The following is a 23,755-nucleotide window of genomic DNA, read 5'->3' on the forward strand; positions in this document are numbered from 1 at the left end:
GGGGGGGGGGGGGAGAGTGAGACTGAGACAGGGAGAGAGACCCAAAGACAGTCACGCAAGCAGAGAGGTTGGAGACAGAAAAGTTTGGGGTGGAGAGGCGAGGTGATAAAGGTGTGTGTGTGTGTGGGGGGTGTGGGGGTGTGAGACTTAGACAGAGAGAGAAACCCAAAGACAGTCAAGAAAGCAGAGGGGTTGGAGACAGAAAAGGTTGGGGGTGGAGAGGGGAGAGGATAAGGGTGGGGGAGAGTGAGACTGAGACAAATAGAGAAACCCGAAGACAGACATGTGAGACAAACAAGGGAGGAGAGAAGGGAGGGGGTGGGGGTTCAAATCAAAGCAACGTCAGCGAACAATCGAACAATTGTGAGACCTGGGTTTGCATCATCTTCTTCTCTCAGCCAGCAGTCAGCAAAGAGCAGTCAGCAGTTCAATAGAATGGGCGGGGTATAGGAACACAAGCAATAACACAAGTCACAAGACAAAGTCATCGATATCATCCAAAATGGAGGGCACAGAAACCTGTCGCCACCTCATGCATTTGTTCGCGAATCCACACTGTTGAGAGAACAAACAACATACTAACGATGTCATTAACATTTTTGCTTTCCTGCGTGCCACTCAAGTTTCTAAATAGACCTATTGATAAACACATTTGCAGTTGATGCCATTTTAGTCAAGCAGTATGTAAGAAATGTTAAGTCCTTTGTACTGGAAACTTGCATTCTCCCAGTAAGGTAATATATTGTACTACGTTGCAAGCCCCTGGAGCAAATTTTTGATTAGTGCTTTTGTGAACAAGAAACAATTGACAAGTGGCTCTATCCCATCTCCCCCCTTTCCCCGTCGCGATATAACCTTCGTGGTTGAAAACGACGTTAAACACCAAATAAAGAAAGAAAGAAAGTTGATGCCAGGCAACTAATGATTAGAGATCAAATCAAAAAGCTTTAATTTGTGTGCTAGAATTATTATTTCTTTGATCATGTATTCTTTCGTAAGCATCACCATATTTTGTGCTGCATTACTCGCAAAACAAAATATGTGGTCGGCTATTTTGCAAAAACAGTGACACACATTCGCAGAAAAAAAATCAAAGTGTTTTAAACACATAGCACAATAAGTTTTAACATAACAAAAGTAAGTTTAACATAAACAGAGAAGACAAAAGAATCGATGCATGTTTAAACCGAAATTAGTAAACAACATAAACAAAGAATGCAGAATGAAAACGATACAGAAATTGGTATCAAATCAAGTTTCATCGCAAACCACCAGTGCCATAGCGAATCAATATTAATGTATGAAGCAAAACCCAAATCATTTTTCCCAGAATTCCCTAATAGGGCGGGGTGGAAAGAAAAGAATACGGCGGTAATGATGCTGATTTCCTGCAGTCAATGCACAGCTGCAACTTTACACCTTAGGATACCGTCAAGAACGAAGAGAAATCTGCAAAGTCAGAGCCTGCTAATGGGCTATTAATTCTCCTCGCCTGGCTATGTAATCATATACAGCAGAGGTGCAACGAAAGAACAGAGGTTGCATTACACGCTTTTATCGCTACTTTTTGTGTGTCTACTTCAGAAATGCGTAGCATATTATACTCCCTGTAATAAGTCAAGTTTTGTTTTCTTCTATTTTGTTTATATCCCACATGTGATGTTGTTGGTTATAATCTAACTTGTACTCCCTTTAATAAAAACGGACGTCGACATGAATTCCTGTCTTTCAGCACTTACGTCACCGATCTACAAGCAGTAATCCTACAGCCAGTCTCGAGCAGACTTTAACCTGTTCGTTACCAGGAATAATGTATATATAAAGCATTACCTGTATTCACCTGAATTGACAACTTGCAGTGTGTCATCTATATATATATACGACTAGTGTCTGTCTGTCTGTCTGTCTGTGTGTCTGTGCGCGATGCGCGGCCAAGGTTCTCGATGGATCTGCTTCAAATTTGGTGGGCTTATTCAGAGAGACCCCGGACACAACCTCATCGATGAGATATTTCAACAAGTGCTCTCAGCGCGCAGCGCGGAACCGATTTTGGTTCCACCTCAGCTATTTTGGTTCCACCTCAGCTTACCCGGGCCCCCATACCGACACACCATAGCCGCTACACCACATCACAACGCCAAAGTTCTCGGTGGATCTTTTTCAAATTTGGACACCGTATTCAGCTACACCCCGGACACAATATCATCGATGAGATATTTCAACACGGGCTCTCAGCGCGCAGCGCTGAACTCATTTTCGTTTTTGCGTTCATTTCACCATTATAAGTAACTCTTCCTTATCTTCTCCAGTGTTTGGCGTTTATCTCCCTTCCTTCGTGTGGCTTTCCCGTTCAGTTCTAAGTTACTATTACTATTTTTAGAATGTCACTGCGCTGTCCACTGCGCTGTCCACAACGCTTCCCTTGCACCCGTAAGTTGTTCTTACTGTCAAAGTGAAAAGGTCGAATCAATTTATAGCCACGCGAAAAATACACTCTCACCTATCTCTATATATTTATAGATACAGATATGCATATATATATACGGCTTCTCTGTGTGTGTGTGTGTTTGTGTGTGTGTGTAGGCAAAAACCTATGTATTATAGAGTTCTGTTTGTGATGGGGTCTAGCGGCTTTTGTCTGTCTGTATGTTCTGGCATGTGAGAAGCCACAGCAGATAATATAGGGCTAAGAAATAAGCTCTAAAATTCTCAATCCCGTTTGACAGGACTTCGCCTTTCAAAGGTGATTGTGGTGAACCGCCACGCTGTCTGTCTCTGTCGCACCGTTCACCCCAAATTCCCGTTTCTGAGGTACTATTTTTAGAATGTCACTGCGCTGTCCAGAACGCTTCCCTTGCACCCGTAAGTTGTTCGTACTGTCAAAGTGAAAAGGTCGAATCAATTTATAGCCACGCAAAAAATACACTCACCTATCTCTATATATTTATAGATATAGATATACATATTATATATATACGGCTTCTCTGTGTGTGTGTTTGTGTGTGTGTGTGGGAAAAAACCTGTTGATTGTAGAGTTCTGTTTGTGATGGGGTCTAGCGGCTTTTGTCTGTCTGTATGTTCTGGCATTTGAGAAGCCACAACAGAAAATATAGTAGGGCTAAGAAATAAGCTCTAAAATTCTCAATCCCGTGTGACAGGACTTCGCTTGCAGAGGTGATTGTGATGAACCGCCACGCTGTCTGTCTCTGTCTCGCGATTCACCCCGGCGAAGCCGGGTATTCCTCTAGTTGGTGTATAAATGAACACACACACACACACACACACACACACACACACACACACACACACACACACACACACACACATGTACACACACACACACACACACTGTTAAAGTTACACAGGACGTCAGCCAACGTCGTACCTGCAATGAAAGGGTTAATGACCATACTGTTTGTAAATTGCTTTTTCTGTACGTCATCATCACGGACTATTGGTTTTGACGTCAATTACTTTTCATATTTGTCATTAACTTGGACCCTTCTCCGATCTCATCAGCCAGGACAATATACGATCCAATAATATATCCAGCAGTCTCAACAGAAGTTTATATCGATACTATGATTTTTTTGTTTGTTTGTTTGCTTAACGCCCAGCCGACCACGAAGACGTGTCAGGGCGGTGCTGCTTTGACATATAACGTGCGCCACACACAAGACAGAAGTCGCAGCACAGGCTTCATGTCTCACCCAGTCACATTATTCTGACACCGGACCAACCAGTCCTAGCACTAACCCCATAATGCCAGACGCCAGGTGGAGCAGCCACTAGATTGCCAATTTTAAAGTCTTAGGTATGACCCGGCCGGGGTTCGAACCCACGACCTCCCGATCACGGGGCGGACGCCTTACCACTAGGCCGGTGATACTATGAGAATCCTTGACATATGTTATTAGGGATAATAGCGAAAGGTATTTTTTCCTTGGATACAGTTCAAGACACACGACATTGATTGAAAGTCAGCGACCTAAAACCAGCAACAGCAATAAGAAAACAGGAGATCAGTATGCTATGAAAGTTACACACGATTTCGCAGGACTAAACCTCCCTAAAATAATGCATATTTGTGACCCTCCACCACGAAATGAGTCGCATGTCACCTCACGCGGTTCTGCGCTAGGCATAATATAAGTCCGGGGGGTGTCGAGTAACAGTGTGAGGGTCACCACAGTCACAGGCTTATAACTCGAAAAGTTTTCGCTCTTTTCTAAAACGGTTTTCACCACTGGATAGAAAATAAAAAAACTCTGTCAGAAAATGTGAAAATATGAAATCATGAAAAGGTGACATGCGACTCATTCCGTGGTGGAGGGTCACATTTTGCAGCTTCAGAGGAGGTCGTGTCACTGAAGCTCCCTAAAACACCAAATAACAATCGTGAGAGGAGATCATCGCAGAAGCAGGATAATTACGGGTGCCATCCTAACCACCTTCCTTCCACGTGCATCTTCAGGATGAAAAATGTCCTCTGTACGTTGCCCGCCAGCGACAGACGGTCGTGTGTAATTTACTGCCTCAGATCATCACTGCGTCAACAGAAAATGTACGGCAAGGTCGTAGCTACCTCTTTGTTCGTAGGACTCACTAGACCTTCATAAAAAGCGTGAGAGGAGAACATGAAAGCAAGCTACCTATCACTTTTCGTCTCCCTAAAACAACGACAAGAAGCACGAGACAAGGAGGGCCTACCCCTATCTGACTTTTTCTCTTCAAACAGCATGACGACGCACCATTGAGGTCACGTAGCGGCACTAAAACTCCCTAAAAACACAAAGAGCAGTACAAATCTTGCGAGGAGCTCATTGCAGAGGCAGGATAATAATAGGTGCCGTCCAACTAACCACCCCCTCCCCTCGCCCCCTCTTTTCACGTGCATCTGCAGGATACAAATGTCCCCCAGCGTCCGCCGGCGACAGGCGACTGACGGCCGTGTCTAATTTACTGCCTCAAATCTATCATCACTGCCTCCGTCTGTCCTGCGCTATCCTTGTTGTCATCGCATTCTAATGCAAATTTGAACAACCATTTCTTCTTGTCCTTTCTTATCTGTATCAGAATGATATTATTTGGTTTTGTATGTCGTATCGATCTTTATTTCGTTGGTGTGTGTGTGTGTGTGTGTGTGTGTGTGTGTGTGTGTGTGTGTGTGTGTGTGTGTGTTTGTGTGTGTGTGTGTTTGTGTGTGTGTGTGCGTGTGTGTGCGTGTGTGTGCGTGCGTGTGTGTATGTGTATGTTTGTGTGTGTTTGTGTGTGTGCGTGTGTGTATGTGTGTGTGTGCGTGTGTGTGTGTGTGCGTGTGTGTGTGTGTGTGTGTGTGTGTGTGTGTGTGTGTGTGTGTGTGTGTGTGTGTGCGTGCGTGCGAGCGTTTGTATGTGTGTTCTTGTTTTTGTTTGTTCTTTATTACAAAGACCGCTAGTGCTATTTTGTTTGTTATGTCATACCGACCATTTCTTCTTTTCTTGTTACGTAAATGCTGCTATACAAAGATTATGTATATCCAGAAATTGTTCATGCCTGGCAAAGCGGCGTTGTAAACAGACGGATTTTGTGCATTTCTGTACGAAGAAACACTAACTATATTGGCTGACAAGAAGTGTAGTTGGAAACGTCTATTGTTCGCCAAAAACATCAGAAGGACGACTGATTTTGTTGAATTTAATAATAATAATAATAATAATAATACCGATTACTTATATAGCGCGTAAACCTCGTGGTGACAAGCCCAGAGCGCTTTACACTTACATAATCATAATACAAACAAGGAAAGAGAACTAAATCCGAATAAATTCAAACATAGTCACACACACCCACACACGCACGCACACACACACGCACACACACACACACACACGCACGCAATTTAAATTGAAGAAACACTCTTTTGGCAGCCGGAGATGTTGTTTGAATTGAAGCGTCTGTGCTTTTTATTTGATTTTATCGGTTTGACATAGTGAAGAACGTTGCAATGCACAGTGTGTAGTGTGAGGTGGTGAGAGATCATTTACAGGAGATCTACATTCTTCTTTTTCGGGTTGATAACTTCCATCCGACAAGGGGTAGGAGAATGGATGAGTTATTTGTTCAATACTTTCCAACAAAACATTACGTTTCTGGAATTCATGAAGTTGAAAATACCTCCGAAGGAAGTTATTATCAATCTCTCTGTTATAATTTGCGCGAAGAGACTTTTGTTTTTCTGAAGGCCAGAAAATGTCGCTGAAAAAAATGATGGTTTGAGGAATACAACAGGCGTATACTTTTGAGTATTATGAACACAAATCATCGGAATTGCAATGGTTTGTTTGTTTATTTGTTGCTTAACGCCCAGCCGACTACGCAGAGCCATATCAGGACGAGGAAGGGGGGGATGAAGGGGGCCACTTGTCAAGCGATTCCTGTTTACAAATGCACTAACCTATTACTTGTGTCCCAGCAGGCTTTAGTAAAACTAAATTAATACCTACTGGAAGATTACCAGTTTCCAGTATGTTAAAATAGGCTTAACCTATCTACTGCTAGACTTACATCAGAACACTAACAGATTAAACTATACATGAATCGCGAGACAAGCGGCAAGAGAAGAGATTTTTGGAAAAAATACAGGTGAATGAGCAAGAAGGCAGAAAAAAGAAAAGAATTCATGAAGAAAAAGAGAGCATGACAGGAAAGAGGAACCAAAAATCTACCTAACAGCAAACTAGAAAGCTCCTGCGGTTCCAAAAACAGGAGGGGCCTTTAATTTCATAACCGCAGTGCCCCACTGCGGGAATTGCAATGGTTGAAAAACTGCCCTTTGAAAAAAAAGCTTTCGATGTTCATGTTCTATCTTCGAAATCCGTTGCTTACAGCTCATTTTTATGCTCAAATTGTGTATTTGTGGTTCGTAGGATCTGCAATGCTTCCCGACAAACTTACTGTGATTCTGAGTGTTTGACCTGGTAGGTACTACTTTGAACAAGTGTGAGCCAGAATGACATGCGAATTCTACGTTTCCTTTCTCACACCGGTGACACTGTGACGGTTCCCCTACGCTTTGTGTTCGGTGCCCTGACCCTTTGTGTTCGGTTCCCACTCGGTTCCCACACGCCAAAATTCGCGGACAAAACATCCATTTATGGTAGTATTACGCAATGTTGCTCTCTGAGAATGGTCTTGTTAGATCTGTGAGTGTTTACACTACATGCCTAGGTGCTGTTGGATTGAAGGTTTTTGATATTTTAGCCGTTATTAGGTAGAATGCCTTCCACTTTACTGCAAAACTGCATAATTCGTAGCATCGGCAAGAAATATCCTACCAAAAAATGCCTGCTTGGAACTGTCCGTGGTCCAGCAAAAAGTTCAACATGTCTGTAGCAGACAGCCCAAGTTTCAAGATTGTAGGGCCATCCAAACAGCCGTAATAATAAAAACAACAAAAGTAGTCAGTGAAATTGGCTGTGTTCGGTCCCCCCACACTTTTGTGACGTAGGCGTGACGGTTCCCATAATTCATTGTGTCGGTCCCCACTTTCTGTGTCGGACCCCACTTTCGACCTAATTTCTCTGTGACGGACCCCACAACCAGCCTATTTTGTGTCGGTCCCCACACCTTCTTGGATTTATGACTTGCCGGTTACTTGTATCATTGTATTCATTGAATCTAATTGTCTCGGAGTTATTTTTCAGCAAAAACCGGCAAGGCAGCACCTTTTGTGATACCAAGTAAGTCAGATGACATCAGTATGTGTGTGTGTGTGTGTGTGTGTGTGTGTGAGAGAGAGAGAGAGAGAGAGAGAGAGAGAGAGAGAGAGAGAGAGAGAGAGAGAGAGAGAGAGAGAGAGAGAGAGAGAGAGAGTTGTGTTTCCGTACCCGCGACAGCGTTTTTCCAGCGGCGCGACGAAAATCAAGCACATAGAAAATGCCTGACCAGGAGTGTTTCCACACGCGCGACGCGTTAGCGGCGCGACAAGCGGCAAGCGACGCGATTTTTTTGAAAGGGTCCTGGAGCGATTTTTTCGCGTTGTCGCGCGGCAACGCGGGAGTTTACAGATTTTACCGCATGTTTAAAACGCAAGTACGGAAACACGTCACGCGTTTGCGCGCGTTTTCTTTTGTCGCTGCCGCTGTCGCGGGTACGGAAACAGAACTTACCGCGAGTACGACACTACCGCGAGTACGACACTACCGCGAGTCACACTACCGCGTGTCACACTACCGCGAGTATAACATTACCGCGTGTCATTTTATGACTTCCATGGCTGAAGGCAAAGGTTGAAATGTTTCCTTGAAATATAAAACAAAAAGGCCTGGTCTGTTCTCTGAACACTAATTCAATGTTTGTCATGCTAACCAAGAACTCAAAACGATCAGAACACACTATCAGAATACATATAGAATGGGTTGCTTCCAATCAAAGTTAGAACACAAACTCACAAGAAGTAAGTTTGCATGCGTTCTCTCTACGGTTATGGTACTCGCGGTTGTGGTACGCGCGGTAGTGTGACACGCGGCAGTGTTATACTCGCGGTAGTGTCGTACTCGCGGTAGTGTGACACGCGGTAGTGTTACACGCGGTAGTGTCGTACTCGCGGTAGTGTGACACGCGGTAGTGACGCTCGCGGTAGTGTCGCATAACCGGAGTGATCTGGAAAGGTGTTAATCTCTCTCTCTCTCTCTCTCTCACTCTCTCTCTCTCTCTCTCTCTCTCTCTCTCACACACACACACACACACACACACACACACACACACACACACACACACACACACACATACTGATGTCATCTGACTTACTTGGTATCACAAAAGGTGCTGCCTTGCCGGTTTTTGCTGAAAAATAACTCCGAGACAATTAGATTCAATGAATACAATGATACAAGTAACCGGCAAGTCATAAATCCAAGAAGGTGTGGGGACCGACACAAAATAGGCTGGTTGTGGGGTCCGTCACAGAGAAATTAGGTCGAAAGTGGGGTCCGACACAGAAAGTGGGGACCGACACAATGAATTATGGGAACCGTCACGCCTACGTCACAAAAGTGTGGGGGGACCGAACACAGCCAATTTCACTGACTACTTTTGTTGTTTTTATTATTACGGCTGTTTGGATGGCCCTACAATCTTGAAACTTGGGCTGTCTGCTACAGACATGTTGAACTTTTTGCTGGACCACGGACAGTTCCAAGCAGGCATTTTTTGGTAGGATATTTCTTGCCGATGCTACGAATTATGCAGTTTTGCAGTAAAGTGGAAGGCATTCTACCTAATAACGGCTAAAATATCAAAAACCTTCAATCCAACAGCACCTAGGCATGTAGTGTAAACACTCACAGATCTAACAAGACCATTCTCAGAGAGCAACATTGCGTAATACTACCATAAATGGATGTTTTGTCCGCGAATTTTGGCGTGTGGGAACCGAGTGGGAACCGAACACAAAGGGTCAGGGCACCGAACACAAAGCGTAGGGGAACCGTCACAGTGTCACCGGTGTGTTTCTGCCAACACTGGTTCAAATGGCTACAACGAAACCTACTACGGGTCAAATTTTGTTCCGTTGTGGTTTTATGCAGGCAACTGTTAATCACAACTGTTACAATTTCATACGAGGATTCACTGCAATCGAAGAGCACGACCGCTTATTTATCTGTCCAGCAAAATTCAACGCCTAACAATTACTGACAGTGAAAGAATAGATCTGAAGCAAGATCTAAAACAGAGCTTGCATGTTTATGTGGCCAGACTGACAGAAAAAACAACTCATTTTATCAAAAAATACACACACCAAAACAGGATTATGGTGGTTTATTTTTATTTTTATAAAAACAACGTTTTCCTCAAATAACTGGCACAAGAGAACGAGAAGAAAAACCGAAAGAAAACCGTGTTGTAAATAGCCATGCACATAATTATTATTTGGAATTTTCTTTTGTTTTTCGTGCTTACTTTTGAGTGCCGTGTCTCTGTTTGTGTTGTTGCCTTGTCATCTTCATGTAATTTATGCGTAAGTGTATATGAGTGTGCATGAGTTGTTAATGCGAACGAATGTGTATGAGTGCGCCTTGAGTCGCCTTGTGGTGAGATAATATGTGCGCGTTATAAATTCTCGTAGTAGTAGTAGTAGTAGTAGTAGTAGTAGTAGTAGTAGTAAAACCGCTAAGGCAAGTAAAGCAGACGAGCCTGAACGCAGCCAAAAAAAGCGCCCCAAGACGCATCCACTAACTTCCACCATCAATATAGCATCATGACTGGGGGCGAGGTCAGAGAGGGATGTCATTGATGCGTTTAGGACCACGGCAGAGGCAGTAGATCAAGGCGAGCGGCAATCTTTCGCTAGATGAAACGTCACTCTCCCCGTGTTTTATATGGCAATCCGAATGGTGCAAAAGTCCCTTTTAGCTCTTGATGTCTAAATAACACATTATTTAGCTAAATAACGCGTTATTTAGCTAAACAATGCTTTATTTAGCTATATCATGCATTATTTAGCTAAATAATGCATTGTTTAAATTAAACAATGCATTATTTACAGATACAGAAAAAAGAGAGCCCAGAGCACTAAATAATGCATTGTTTAGCATAAATAAGAGATTGTGTTTGTAAATAACTCATTATTTATAAATAATTACGCGTTTTCTCTAAACAATATATTATATGTAAATAAAGTGTTATTTAAATAAATAAAATATTATTTAGATAAATAAAATATTATTTATCTAAATAAAATATTATTTAGATAAATAAAATATTATATGTAAATAAAATATTATTTATCTAAATAAAATATTATTTATCTAAATAAAATATTATTTAGATAAATAATTTATTATTTAGATAAATAATTTATTATTTAGATAAATAATTTATTATTTAGATAAATAATTTATTATTTAGATAAATAATTTATTATTTACTGTTTTTGCCTTGAAATAGTATTATTACACTAAATAATGCTTTATATAGCTATATAATAGGTTTCCGCTATATAATTCATGATTTGGTAAATAATACATTATATACCGTAAATAAAATATTATATACCGTAAACAATTCATTGTTTAGCGCATCGCGAAGCCGTTTTTTCTCTTGTTGTTTTTTTCCACGTGTTTCCGTGGATCCACGAGAGCTCTGTTGATTCTCAAACTGACCAATCAGACAACTAGCATCTGTACACTAATTAAAGTCCCATTGTTGAGTGTGACGAAAACTCGTGGTGACGATTTTAAAACATGTTGGGTCACGCATGGTCCAATCTTACATGGTCCAATCTTACATGGTCCAACCTTACATGGTCCAACCTTACATGGTCCAATCTTACATGGTCCCATCTTACATGGTCCAACCTTACATGGTTCAACCTTACATGGTCCAACCTTACATGGTCCAATCTTGCATGGTCCAATCTTACATGGTCCAACCTTGCATGGTCCAACCTTGCATGGTCCAATCTTACATGGTCCAATCTTACATGGTCCAACCTTACATGGTCCAACCTTACATGGTCCAACCTTACATGGTCCAATCTTACATGGTCCAATCTTGCATGGTCCAATCTTACATGGTCCAATCTTACATGGTCCAACCTTACATGGTCCAACCTTACATGGTCCAACCTTACATGGTCTAATCTTACATGGTCCAACCTTACATGGTCCAATCTTACATGGTCCAATCTTACATGGTCCAACCTTACATGGTCCAACCTTACATGGTCCAATCTTACATGGTCCAACCTTACATGGTCCAATCTTGCATGGTCCAATCTTGCATGGTCCAACTTTACATGGTCCAATCTTACATGGTCCAACCTTACATGGTCCAATCTTACATGGTCCAACCTTACATGGTCCAACCTTACATGGTCCAACCTTACATGGTCCAATCTTGCATGGTCCAATCTTGCATGGTCCAATCTTACATGGTCCAACCTTACATGGTCCAACCTTACATGGTCCAATCTTACATGGTCCAATCTTACATGGTCCAACCTTGCATGGTCCAACCTTGCATGGTCCAATCTTACATGGTCCAATCTTACATGGTCCAACCTTACATGGTCCAACCTTACATGGTCCAATCTTACATGGTCCAACCTTACATGGTCCAACCTTGCATGGTCCAATCTTACATGGTCCAACCTTACATGGTCCAACCTTACATGGTCCAACCTTACATGGTCCAATCTTACATGGTCCAACCTTACATGGTCCAACCTTACATGGTCCAATCTTACATGGTCCAATCTTGCATGGTCCAATCTTGCATGGTCCAATCTTACATGGTCCAACCTTGCATGGTCCAACCTTACATGGTCCAACCTTACATGGTCCAATCTTACATGGTCCAACCTTGCATGGTCCAACCTTACATGGTCCAACCTTACATGGTCCAACCTTACATGGTCCAATCTTACATGGTCCAACCTTACATGGTCCAACCTTACATGGTCCAATCTTACATGGTCCAATCTTACATGGTCCAACCTTACATGGTTCAACCTTACATGGTCCAATCTTACATGGTCCAATCTTGCATGGTCCAATCTTACATGGTCCAACCTTGCATGGTCCAATCTTACATGGTCCAACCTTACATGGTCCAACCTTGCATGGTCCAATCTTACATGGTCCAACCTTACATGGTCCAATCGTGCATGGTCCAACCTTACATGGTCCAATCTTACATGGTCCAACCTTACATGGTCCAATCTTACATGGTCCATATATATTATTGGACCATGTAAGATTGGACCATGCAAGGTTGGACCATGTAAGGTTGGACCATGTAAGATTGGACCATGTAAGGTTGGACCATGTAAGGTTGGACCATGTAAGATTGGACCATGCAAGGTTGGACCATGCAAGATTGGACCATGTAAGATTGGACCATGTAAGGTTGGACCATGTAAGGTTGGACCATGTAAGATTGGACCATGTAAGGTTGGACCATGTAAGGTTGGACCATGTAAGGTTGGACCATGTAAGATTGGACCATGCAAGGTTGGACCATGCAAGGTTGGACCATGTAAGATTGGACCATGCAAGATTGGACCATGTAAGATTGGACCATGTAAGGTTGAACCATGTAAGGTTGGACCATGTAAGATTGGACCATGTAAGATTGGACCATGTAAGGTTGGACCATGTAAGGTTGGACCATGTAAGATTGGACCATGTAAGGTTGGACCATGTAAGGTTGGACCATGCAAGGTTGGACCATGTAAGGTTGGACCATGCAAGATTGGACCATGCAAGATTGGACCATGTAAGATTGGACCATGTAAGGTTGGACCATGTAAGGTTGGACCATGTAAGATTGGACCATGTAAGGTTGGACCATGTAAGGTTGGACCATGTAAGGTTGGACCATGTAAGATTGGACCATGTAAGATTGGACCATGCAAGGTTGGACCATGTAAGGTTGGACCATGTAAGATTGGACCATGTAAGGTTGGACCATGTAAGGTTGGACCATGTAAGGTTGGACCATGTAAGATTGGACCATGTAAGATTGGACCATGCAAGGTTGGACCATGCAAGGTTGGACCATGTAAGATTGGACCATGCAAGATTGGACCATGTAAGATTGGACCATGTAAGGTTGGACCATGTAAGGTTGGACCATGTAAGATTGGACCATGTAAGGTTGGACCATGTAAGGTTGGACCATGTAAGGTTGGACCATGTAAGGTTGGACCATGTAAGGTTGGACCATGTAAGGTTGGACCATGTAAGATTGGACCATGCAAGGTTGGACCATGCAAGGTTGGACCATGTAAGATTGGACCATGCAAGATTGGACCATGTAAGGTTGGACCATGTAAGGTTGGACCATGTAAGATTGGACCATGTAAGATTGGACCATGCAAGATTGGACCATGTAAGATTGGACCATGTAAGGTTGGACCATGTAAGGTTGGACCATGTAAGGTTGGACCATGTAAGATTGGACCATGTAAGATTGGACCATGCAAGGTTGGACCATGCAAGGTTGGACCATGTAAGATTGGACCATGCAAGATTGGACCATGTAAGATTGGACCATGTAAGGTTGAACCATGTAAGGTTGGACCATGTAAGATGGGACCATGTAAGATTGGACCATGTAAGGTTGGACCATGTAAGGTTGGACCATGTAAGATTGGACCATGTAAGATTGGACCATGCGTGACCCAACATGTTTTAAAATCGTCACCACGAGTTTTCGTCACACTCAACAATGGGAATTTAATTAGTGTACAGATGCTAGTTGTCTGATTGGTCAGTTTGAGAATCAACAGAGCTCTCGTGGATCCACGGAAACACGTAGAAAAAAACAACAAGAGAAAAAACGGCTTCGCGATGCGCTAAACAATGAATTGTTTACGGTATATAATATTTTATTTACGGTATATAATGTATTATTTACCAAATCATGAATTATATAGCGGAAACCTATTATATAGCTATATAAAGCATTATTTAGTGTAATAATACTATTTCAAGGCAAAAACAGTAAATAATAAATTATTTATCTAAATAATAAATTATTTATCTAAATAATAAATTATTTATCTAAATAATATTTTATTTAGATAAATAATATTTTATTTAGATAAATAATATTTTATTTACATATAATATTTTATTTATCTAAATAATATTTTATTTAGATAAATAATATTTTATTTATCTAAATAATATTTTATTTATTTAAATAACACTTTATTTACATATAATATATTGTTTAGAGAAAACGCGTAATTATTTATAAATAATGAGTTATTTACAAACACAATCTCTTATTTATGCTAAACAATGCATTATTTAGTGCTCTGGGCTCTCTTTTTTCTGTATCTGTAAATAATGCATTGTTTAATTTAAACAATGCATTATTTAGCTAAATAATGCATGATATAGCTAAATAAAGCATTGTTTAGCTAAATAACGCGTTATTTAGCTAAATAATGTGTTATTTAGACATCAAGAGCTAAAAGGGACTTTTGCACCATTCGGATTGCCATAGTTTTATGCCCTGGTCCGCACCAGTATTTGGCTGGAAGTATGATGGTGACCCCTTGACCCCCGCTTAGCCTTCAGACCTTGAGATCAATTGGCAATATACAGTCGTGTCTGCTACTGAGGTTGTGGTTGGCTAAGAACCAGCTGCTCCAGACTGCCCGTCATTAAAACAAACTGTACAGACACTAACTCATGTAAAATGTATATGTTTGTTGAATATGGTAAGGGAATGGATGGCCTTTCCGGTCGTATTACTTATTTTACAATAAACTGCCTTCAGTTCTGGCATTTTAATCATGTTTCAGACTCATTAATTAGGCTAACAGTGAGAACTTGTGAATGGGTTTACTTGTTCTTCTCACCTGTTCAGTCTCATTCACACGCAGAGTTTAGTTTTTGTTGACCTTTTTGTATTGATTAGTTTGAAGACATGTACGAGATATTTTTCCCGAGGATTCTGTGTCACGTGTCTGACAACTGAGAAGCAGAAAGTTCCTTTTGATGATTCCATTAACTCTTGACATTGTAAATTACTGAACAAACTCGGGTCTAAAAATAGTACACCAATTGTCTGAAATCATTTAATTCATAACCATAGTTACGGAGCATTTTCGAGCAAATCATTATAGGTGTATTTAAATTTCAGCACAGCAAATGTCCCTTGAATTTTTTCAAAGTCCAATTCGTCACCCAAAAAAGTCCCAACATGGTTCCTTAGGTGTACTATCTTTTAAAATAAGAGATTTCTATTGATCAGAAAAGGTCTATCCCGCCAAGAGTTTTTTAAATCTTCTTCGGTGTTCCCGAGCTTTTAAATCCCTGGGTCACCTAATGATGAGAGTCCGTTTGCGTACCACACCGTTGTGCTGCCCTGAAACGCCGGAGGGTACATGACAACGTCTTCAAGGGTAGATATTTTTCCCAAGACGCAAAACAGGACAGTCTTCTCATTGTGATCGTGAGGACTGGTGGCAGTGTATCTAGGTGTCATCACTAGTCCCCTTCGTCACGTCTTGAAAGTACTCTCGTGGTCCCTGGTGGCGCAGTGGAGGAGCTGGAAGGAAGCGTATAAAGTCTGGAGCACGTTACTCACACATCGATTCCTTCGCTCAGCTTGGCCTTTAACTTGTAGGTGTTGCACACAGACGGGCGCTGTGGCGGGGTGGTAAGACGTCGGCCTCTTAATCGGAAGGTCGAGGGTTCGAATCCCGGCCGCGGCCTAAGTGGGTGGCTTATCCCCCTTCGTGGAGATTTGTCCGATCTCCCAGGTCAACTTATGTGCAGACCTGCTAGTGGGTTATAGAAACACGAAAATATCCAGCATGCTTCCTCCGAAAGCGGCGTATGGCTGCCTAAATGGCAGGGTAAAAATGGTCATACACGTAAAATTCCACTCGTACAAAAACACCAGTATACGTGGGAGTTTCAGCCCACGAACGCAGAAGAAGAAGAAGGTTAAAAATAATCTTTTAATTGTAGTCTTCGGGGCCTCTACTATTCTGACACGCAATTTGCCGTTTATTGTTTCAGGTAGGTTCTTGACTAAATTGACAGTCGGATACGTGTACATTTTTTTCAGTTATTTTTGCTTTGGTTGGTTGTTTCTTTTGTTCTTTCTATTTCAACCTTCAAAGAAAATCTCCCTCGCCTCACCGCCCCTCCCCCTTCCCGCTTGTACTCAACTGTTTTTGTTGTGTACATGACTACCTGCTCTGTATAATTAGGGAGGGGAGTGTTTTCACTTTCCAACACATTTTCCTCCACCTTTTTCTCATTCTCCTAGCCTTTTCCTACTTCTTTTTCTGTACTACTTTGCCCAAACCTTCACGCTTTTTACTGGCGATATTTGTGAGTGTGTAAAAAAAGAAGTTAAAATAGCGCTTGTTCTGTCTTCTCCACAAGAGTGCCATAAAAGGTCTGTCTCTTTGATACAAAAAAACACCGCAGGAGAACCATAAAGTGTCAGAGGGAGAGCAAAAGCAAACCGAGCTGTATGGACGAGAAAAAGCATCAAAGAAAAGTATCCGACATGCTGGAGGCTATAAATCCTACAGTAATTCGATTACTTTTGTGCCAGGGCAGAAGAGGGAAAAGTAGAGGATATAGAGCAAGGAAAAAAGCAAGATTGTCTTCCAGTCTGTTTCCATCCCACCCAGACACACGCGAGAGAAAGAAAGAGCTGATAATTCATAGACAAGTTTTGCTGGAATGTTATTCCGACCCAATCTTTGGCGGTGGCGGGGGAAGGGATTTCGTTTTATTTTGCTGCTATGTATGTTGCTGCAAAGGGATTTCGTTTTATTTTCCTCCGCTGTATGTTGTTGCAAACATTTCTCCGTAAGCCTTACCGTGATAGATAAAACACGCGGGTCTTCCTTTCACGCTCTCGCTCTACTACTGTGGGTGGGCTTTCCAGGCTAACAACCCTTTTGACATTGCTACACGCTTCGCTTGCTTTATCCAGCAGACGCTACAACCCCTACGCATCGTTATGAAACGTCTCGGGAGGGTGAAAGAAGGTCTCCTCGCCCCCGACAACAGAGAAAGTTCTTTCATCATTTTCCACCTTCGTTTCAGTTTGCACCGGATTCCGCGAGCCCAAAACACTCGCTGCGCTGTTTGTTGTCCAAACACCGGCTGTATGGGCTTTACCTCCCTTTTCCTGCATAGTTACCTCTCTTTGCATCAGAGTTGTCTTTCTTCCCTCTAGGTCTCCCCTAGAGTTGCCCCGCTTTGCCGCACCTGGTAAAATAAGCAGCCATACATACCGTATGGCTACCGGTGTTATCCGCACGCCTGCAAGTGTTAATTGGGACGATTTGGAAAACAGCATGTCGGAAAGCATGTGTGGGGGTGGGGGGCTCTCTCTCTCTCTCTCTCTCTCTCTCTCTCTCTCTCTCTCTCTCTCTCTCTCTCTCTTGAGTAGACCCCTTATTGGTTGACATGCACAGATCGCTCTCTCTCTCTCTCTCTCTCTCTCTCTCTCTCTCTCTCTCTCTCTCTCTCTCTCTCTCTCTCTCCCCTACGAGAGAAGATCCCTTATTGGTTGACATGGAGCCGTACCAGCTATGCTCCTGTTCCAGGCTCCTGATTGGTCTAAAATTGCGCCTACACATCTGCTCAGTCCAGGTGCTTGATTGGTTGACAAGCATAATAGTCCTGCAGATGCTTGTTGATCGGTCTACCATCCCTGGTGAAACCTTGAGAATAATTTATCGTGAATCGAAAATCTCGAGTTGACGTATACTTTTACCCGTTACTGGATGGCTGTCGCATCCTCTGCATCCATGCTGACGCCATGAGTTGTCCAGGTATAGTGACGTGTTTGTATGTCATTCCGTCGTCCCCAACTCCCCCCCCCCCCACCCCCCTTCCCGCGTCCCCCTCCCAACCCCAAGCACTCGTACGTTGTGTTGTGAAGCTTCCTTGTCCCTAATCACTCAGATGGCTTTTTTGATTAATACCGCAATAATCCGACTTTGGATTAAAGACTTGCCACTGCTTCCAACACAAAAAAAGACGAAAAGAAAAAGGAGAAAAATCTTTCCACAACATCAAGTCAATGAAGACACGATTCCCCACAAAAAAAGCCTCCCTTTCCTCGCACAATGCAAAAGAAAATCTGAGAGGCACAAAAAAAGCACCTCCAAAAATTCAACAAGTAGCAGAGAGTTAAAAAAAGAAAGCAAAAGAATAAGCAGAAGAAGAAGAAGCTACACAAAAACCAAACTCCTTTCCCTTCATCAAATTCGCAGAAAAGCGCGAGTGGAGAGAGAGAGAGGAGAGAGAGAGAGAAAGAGAGAGAAAGAGAGAGAGAAAGAGAGAGAGAGAGAGAGAGAGAGAGAGTGAGAGAGGGAGAGACAGAGAGAGAGAGGGAGAGACAGAGAGAGAGAGAGAGAGGGAGAGGTAGAGGGAGAGAGAGATAGAGGGAGAGAGAGAAAGAGAGGGAGAGAGAAACAGGGAGAGAGAGAGACAGGGAGAGAGAGAGAGAGACAGGGAGAGAGAGAGGGGAGATAGAGGGAGAGGGAGAGAGAGATATATAGAGAGAGAGGGAGAGAGAGAAACAGAGGGAGAGAGAGAGACAGAGAGAGAGAGAGGGAGACAGAGAGGGAGACAGAGATAGAGAAAGTGAGAGAGAGAGAGAGAGAGAGAGAGAGAGAGAGAGAGAGAGAGAGAGAGAGACAGAGAGAGAGACAGAGAGAGAGACAGAGAGAAGTGCCGACATGGCGGTGGGCAGGGGTAAGAGCCCTGTCTGTCAGGGAAAAGCCGAGGGCCTTCCGAGAGATTGAATTTCTAGCATCACAAACAAGGCTGTCACATCGATCCGCCATCCAGCCAGCTCGTGCAATATGCTCCCTGTCCTGCTGCGTGTTAAGGCTCTGACCTTCTTCTTTTCTTGCTACTTCCACTTTCTTACTGCTTTATTTTTGCTTAGGACTGAAAGTAGCTTTTGGGGAAAGTTCTTTGCTACTACTGCGTCTTCTCGTCGTTGAATTTCGCTTCCTACTACTAGTCTTAACCTTGAGGTAACCGTGCTATCTGCCATGATAATTGTGACGATGGTTGTGTCGACTAGACTCCAGCACAATTAGTTTGACCTTCTGCGTGTTGAGGCTCGGGCCCTCTTGTTTTCGTGCTACTTCAATTTTTATCTGCTACTGGAAGTAGATATTACTGTGTCTTCTTGGTGTTACTTTTTGCGTACTACAAAACATGACCTCGAGGTCATACCGCAATCTGCCATGATAATTGTGAGGGTGAATTCGTTGACAAGACAATATGCTTCTTGTCTCCTGCGATCTGCCATAATCATTTTGCATGTGAATTGGTTGACAAGACATTTATATGCAATATGCTTCTGGTCCCCTGCTGCGTGTTTAGGCTCTTTCCTTCGTGTTGTGTTGCTACTATCATTATCTTGCGGCGTTTTGCTGACTTCTCAAAGTATTAGTACTCGTCATCTTTGGGGATAAATGCTCTAGGATGCGACGATGATTGTGTCGACAAGACTCCTGCAAGGTATCCCTTGTTGTGTGAGTGTGTTAAGGCTCTGAGCTAGCGACGGTTGCATGACTGTAACATTCTGCGAACTCACCCTCGTCTCCCCCCGCAAACACAATTTGACTGTGAGCAGATCAGAAGACGAGAATCCAATCACTATCGACCAGGTTCCATCAGCCTGGTGGCTCAAAACGGCTGATACTTTCTTTGCGTGCCTTCGCGCAGTACATACAACAGGAAATATAGTCATAGTCACACAACAGACTCCATGGGTCTCCATAGCCATAGGAATACACGGCGATACCTGTGAAGCAAGGACACCATTAGGACCGGTTGAACGTGTCCTTATGTTACATGTGACCTTTCTTAAAAGGGACAGTTTGAAATGGTAGTGTGTCGAGCACAAAAGCTCTGCCTTAACTTTCTTGGGCTCTTGCTTCAGATCTGTATATAATTTCTTCCAGCACACTGTTGCTGGAATATATCTACTAAACAGCCAAACTTACGGCTTCCGGCATAGCCATATGTACCCCTGCTTTATTCAAAGAATGTCCTTCGCTGGGAATTCCCCGTCCCCTCATCTCAGAGGCCATAAAACGCAGGCATCACTGTATTTTGTGGCGGGGATGTAGCTCAGTCGGTGGCGCGCTGGATTTGTATCCAGTTGGCCGCTGTCAGCGTGAGTTCGTCCCCACGTTCGGCGAGAGATTTATTTCTCAGAGTCAACTTTGTGTGCAGACTCTCCTCGGTGTCCGAACACCCCCGTGTGTACACGCAAGCACAAGACCAAGTGCGCACGAAAAAGATCCTGTAATCCATGTCAGAGTTCGGTGAGTTATAGAAACACGAAAATACCCAGCATGCTTCCTCCGAAAGCGGCGTATGGCTGCCTAAATGGCGGGGTAAAAACGGTCATACACGTAAAAGCCGTGGGAGTTTCAGCCCATGAACAAACAAACAAACAAACTGTATTTTGTCATTCACCGGTCAAATCCATCACTGCTTTATTCAAAGAGAGTCTTTTTCCTGAGAGTACCAGTCCTCTCGTCGCAGAGGGCCTACCTGACAGGTATCACTGTATCTTGTCTATCGCACCCCTGCTTTATTTAGAGGATGTACTGTCGTCCACTTAGACGTGCCAGTCCTCTAATCGCAGAAGCCTTAAACAACAGGCATCACTGTATGTCACTTGTCGGTCATAATTATGCACATCTGCTTTATTCAAAGAGTGCACCGTTCACTGAGACATGGCAGTCCTCTGATATCAGAGACCCTGAAGAACAGGTACCACTGTATCCTGTCATCTATACAGTCTTTGGTCATACTGATGCGACCATACGCTGAGTAATGAGTTGCCTCTCGCCCGGACAAGGCCGCGTGGTTGACGGGACGAAGAGAATGGGGAATTAGCGATCAGTCCTCCTGATGCCGAGTACACTGCATCTCTCGCGCACGGCTGGCGAAGAGTCGGTGCCCACCAGTAATTGAATTTCCAGCATGACAAACAAGCGCCACACTGTAGTGTTCCAGCGCTGTTCTTATTAAGCCCCTGTCTGCTCCCGGGGATTGGGAAATCAGTAAGACAACCTTCATTGTGTTTGCCAGATGTAGTAGTTCAAACACAGTGGTTTGTGCAAAGCACCGTCACCCGTTTGATCTGGATGTGCAAGACTGGCTGACTGAAGCGTTCCTTGTAATCATTATGGTGAACATACGGTTCCTTAGCATTATTTGTGTGTCTAATCATTGGCAAAACCATCAGGTCGACGTACTTGTGAATACTTTCTTTTCTCAATAACTAACCTTTCTTTATTCTTTTTTTATTCTGAATTTCGGAACGTTAGCAGTCTATTTGTTGTGGATTTTTAACACTGTAATATGGTGACATATATTGCGGCTGCAGGTTTACTTAAACAAAAATCAACATCTTGCGCATACAATATTAAACAGTCATATAAAAGACTTGTTTTAAAAGTGAGAACCGAAGATCATTCATCGCCTGTCATTTGCGGTATACATGCAACAACTAACACAAGGACAGAAACTCGAAGAATACACTACTGCACGGATTGTCTACAACCCTGTCTGTCGATAGAGTTCTGATGCAGGACAAACTAGCCTAAACGACATCGCAGGTCTGACCCCCTCACCATGAATGAAATTGGGCAAGACTATAAATTATGAAGGGCACACACAACAAACACACTTCCCTGTGTCAAACTCCCCGCAAAACAGGCCCGGTGTGACGTTTTCATCTTTCGCCGTGGTGATATTTCGATTCTCGGCCTCGTTGATCCAGTATAAACTCTACACTGAACAAAAAAACACCCTTCGATAGTACTGATGAGCGATCTTGTGTACTTTACATTCATGGGGCCAAATTAATTTTGTCCAACCAATTTTTTTTTTATTTAACTTAGAAATTTGATTCATCCTAAAATGTTTTCCTTCTTACACAAGGGACGTAACCACTCGGTACACGTTTTTGAATAAATCGATTTTGGGGGTGAAATCTATTACATTTCACCACCAATTTTCTTCACATGCAAGAAACTGACATGCTTTTCGTCCATAAATAATTTCACTTCTTAATTTTACCAGGAAACAACTAGAAACTAGAGGGGGGAGTTTACGTCCTCTCAGAAACTATTTCTATTTGGGACAAGAGTTGTTGATCCCAAATAGAAACATTTCAGTCTTGAGTATATATCGAGGGGGAAATATGTACACAGGCGAAAGATGAAATCGTGACACCGGAACGTCTCCCTTCCTTCCTACCAAACCCGAATAGCGTGTGTCCCAAAATTGGTTGTAGATTGAACGTATCCAGTCGCTAAGCCGGTCCCAGGTCGATAAGTGTGTGGTTTGGGAACGGGGCGCAGACGGAGTTGGGGTGGGTGGTGGTGGTGGTGGGGGGGGGGGGGGGGTGGGGTGTGGGGGTGTATGTATATGATTGTGAGAGATGGGGGACCGAGGAAGAGGGAGAGAGACAGAGAGAGGCAGAGGGGAAAAGAGAGAGAGAGAGAGGGGGAGATGATTGAATTGAATTAAGTTACATTGAACGTTATTGTTCCAGGATGACAGCATGCAGATGGAGAGAGAGAGAGAGAGAGAGAGAGAGAGAGAGAGAGAGAGAGAGAGGGAGGGAGGGAGAGGGGGGGAGGGAGGGAGGGAGGGAGGGAGAGAGAGAGGGAGGGAGAGAGAGAGGGGAAGAGAGAGGGGAAGAGAGACAGGGCGGGGAGAGAGGGCGGGAAGAGAGGGAGAAAGAGAGAGGGAGAGAAAGAGAGAGAAGGGGAGAAAGAGAGGGAGAAAGAGAAGAAGAAAGAGAGGGAGAGAGAGGAGGAGAAAGAGAGGGTCAGACAGACTTACAGAGAGATAGCACTAGCAGTCACATGTAGTGATCTCAAAGGGTCTTTTCACATGTCCTGGGCTTGCTCCAGCGACCCATGGGCCTATCGATCGGTGTCGCAACACTGAATGTAACTCTGTGGTGTGTGTGTGTGTGTGAGTGTGTGTGTGTTTGTGTGTGTGTGTGTGTGTGTGTGTGGTGTGTGTGTGTGTGTGTGGTGTGTGTGTGTGTGTGTGTGAGTGTGTGTGTGTGTTTGTGTGTGTGTATGTATGTATGTATGTATGTATGTATGTATGTATGTATGTATGTGTGTGTGTCTGTGTGTGTCTGTGTGTGTGAGTGTTTGTGTGTGTATGTATGTATGTATGTATGTATGTATGTATGTATGTGTGTATGTATGTATATATGT

The 23,755-nt window shown here is 43.2% G+C and overlaps 1 protein-coding gene and 1 long non-coding RNA gene across 2 annotated transcripts in view; one reads left to right on the top strand and one right to left on the bottom strand.

Annotated features, from left to right (window-relative positions):
- LOC138970797 (cysteine--tRNA ligase, cytoplasmic-like) overlaps nucleotides 1-23,755 on the top strand; it is a 173,912-nt gene that overhangs the window by 77,423 nt on the left and 72,734 nt on the right. The gene's annotated exons all lie outside the window — the stretch shown is intronic.
- Nucleotides 6,319-23,755, bottom strand: part of LOC138970801 (uncharacterized) — a 101,992-nt gene continuing 84,555 nt past the window's right edge. Inside the window, exon 2 of the long non-coding RNA XR_011457071.1 lies at nucleotides 6,319-6,526. This is a non-coding gene — a long non-coding RNA (uncharacterized lncRNA). The remainder of the gene's footprint in view (nucleotides 6,527-23,755) is intronic.

Source organism: Littorina saxatilis, linkage group LG7 (assembly GCF_037325665.1).
Source record: "Littorina saxatilis isolate snail1 linkage group LG7, US_GU_Lsax_2.0, whole genome shotgun sequence".
Classification (NCBI taxonomy): domain Eukaryota; kingdom Metazoa; phylum Mollusca; class Gastropoda; order Littorinimorpha; family Littorinidae; genus Littorina; species Littorina saxatilis.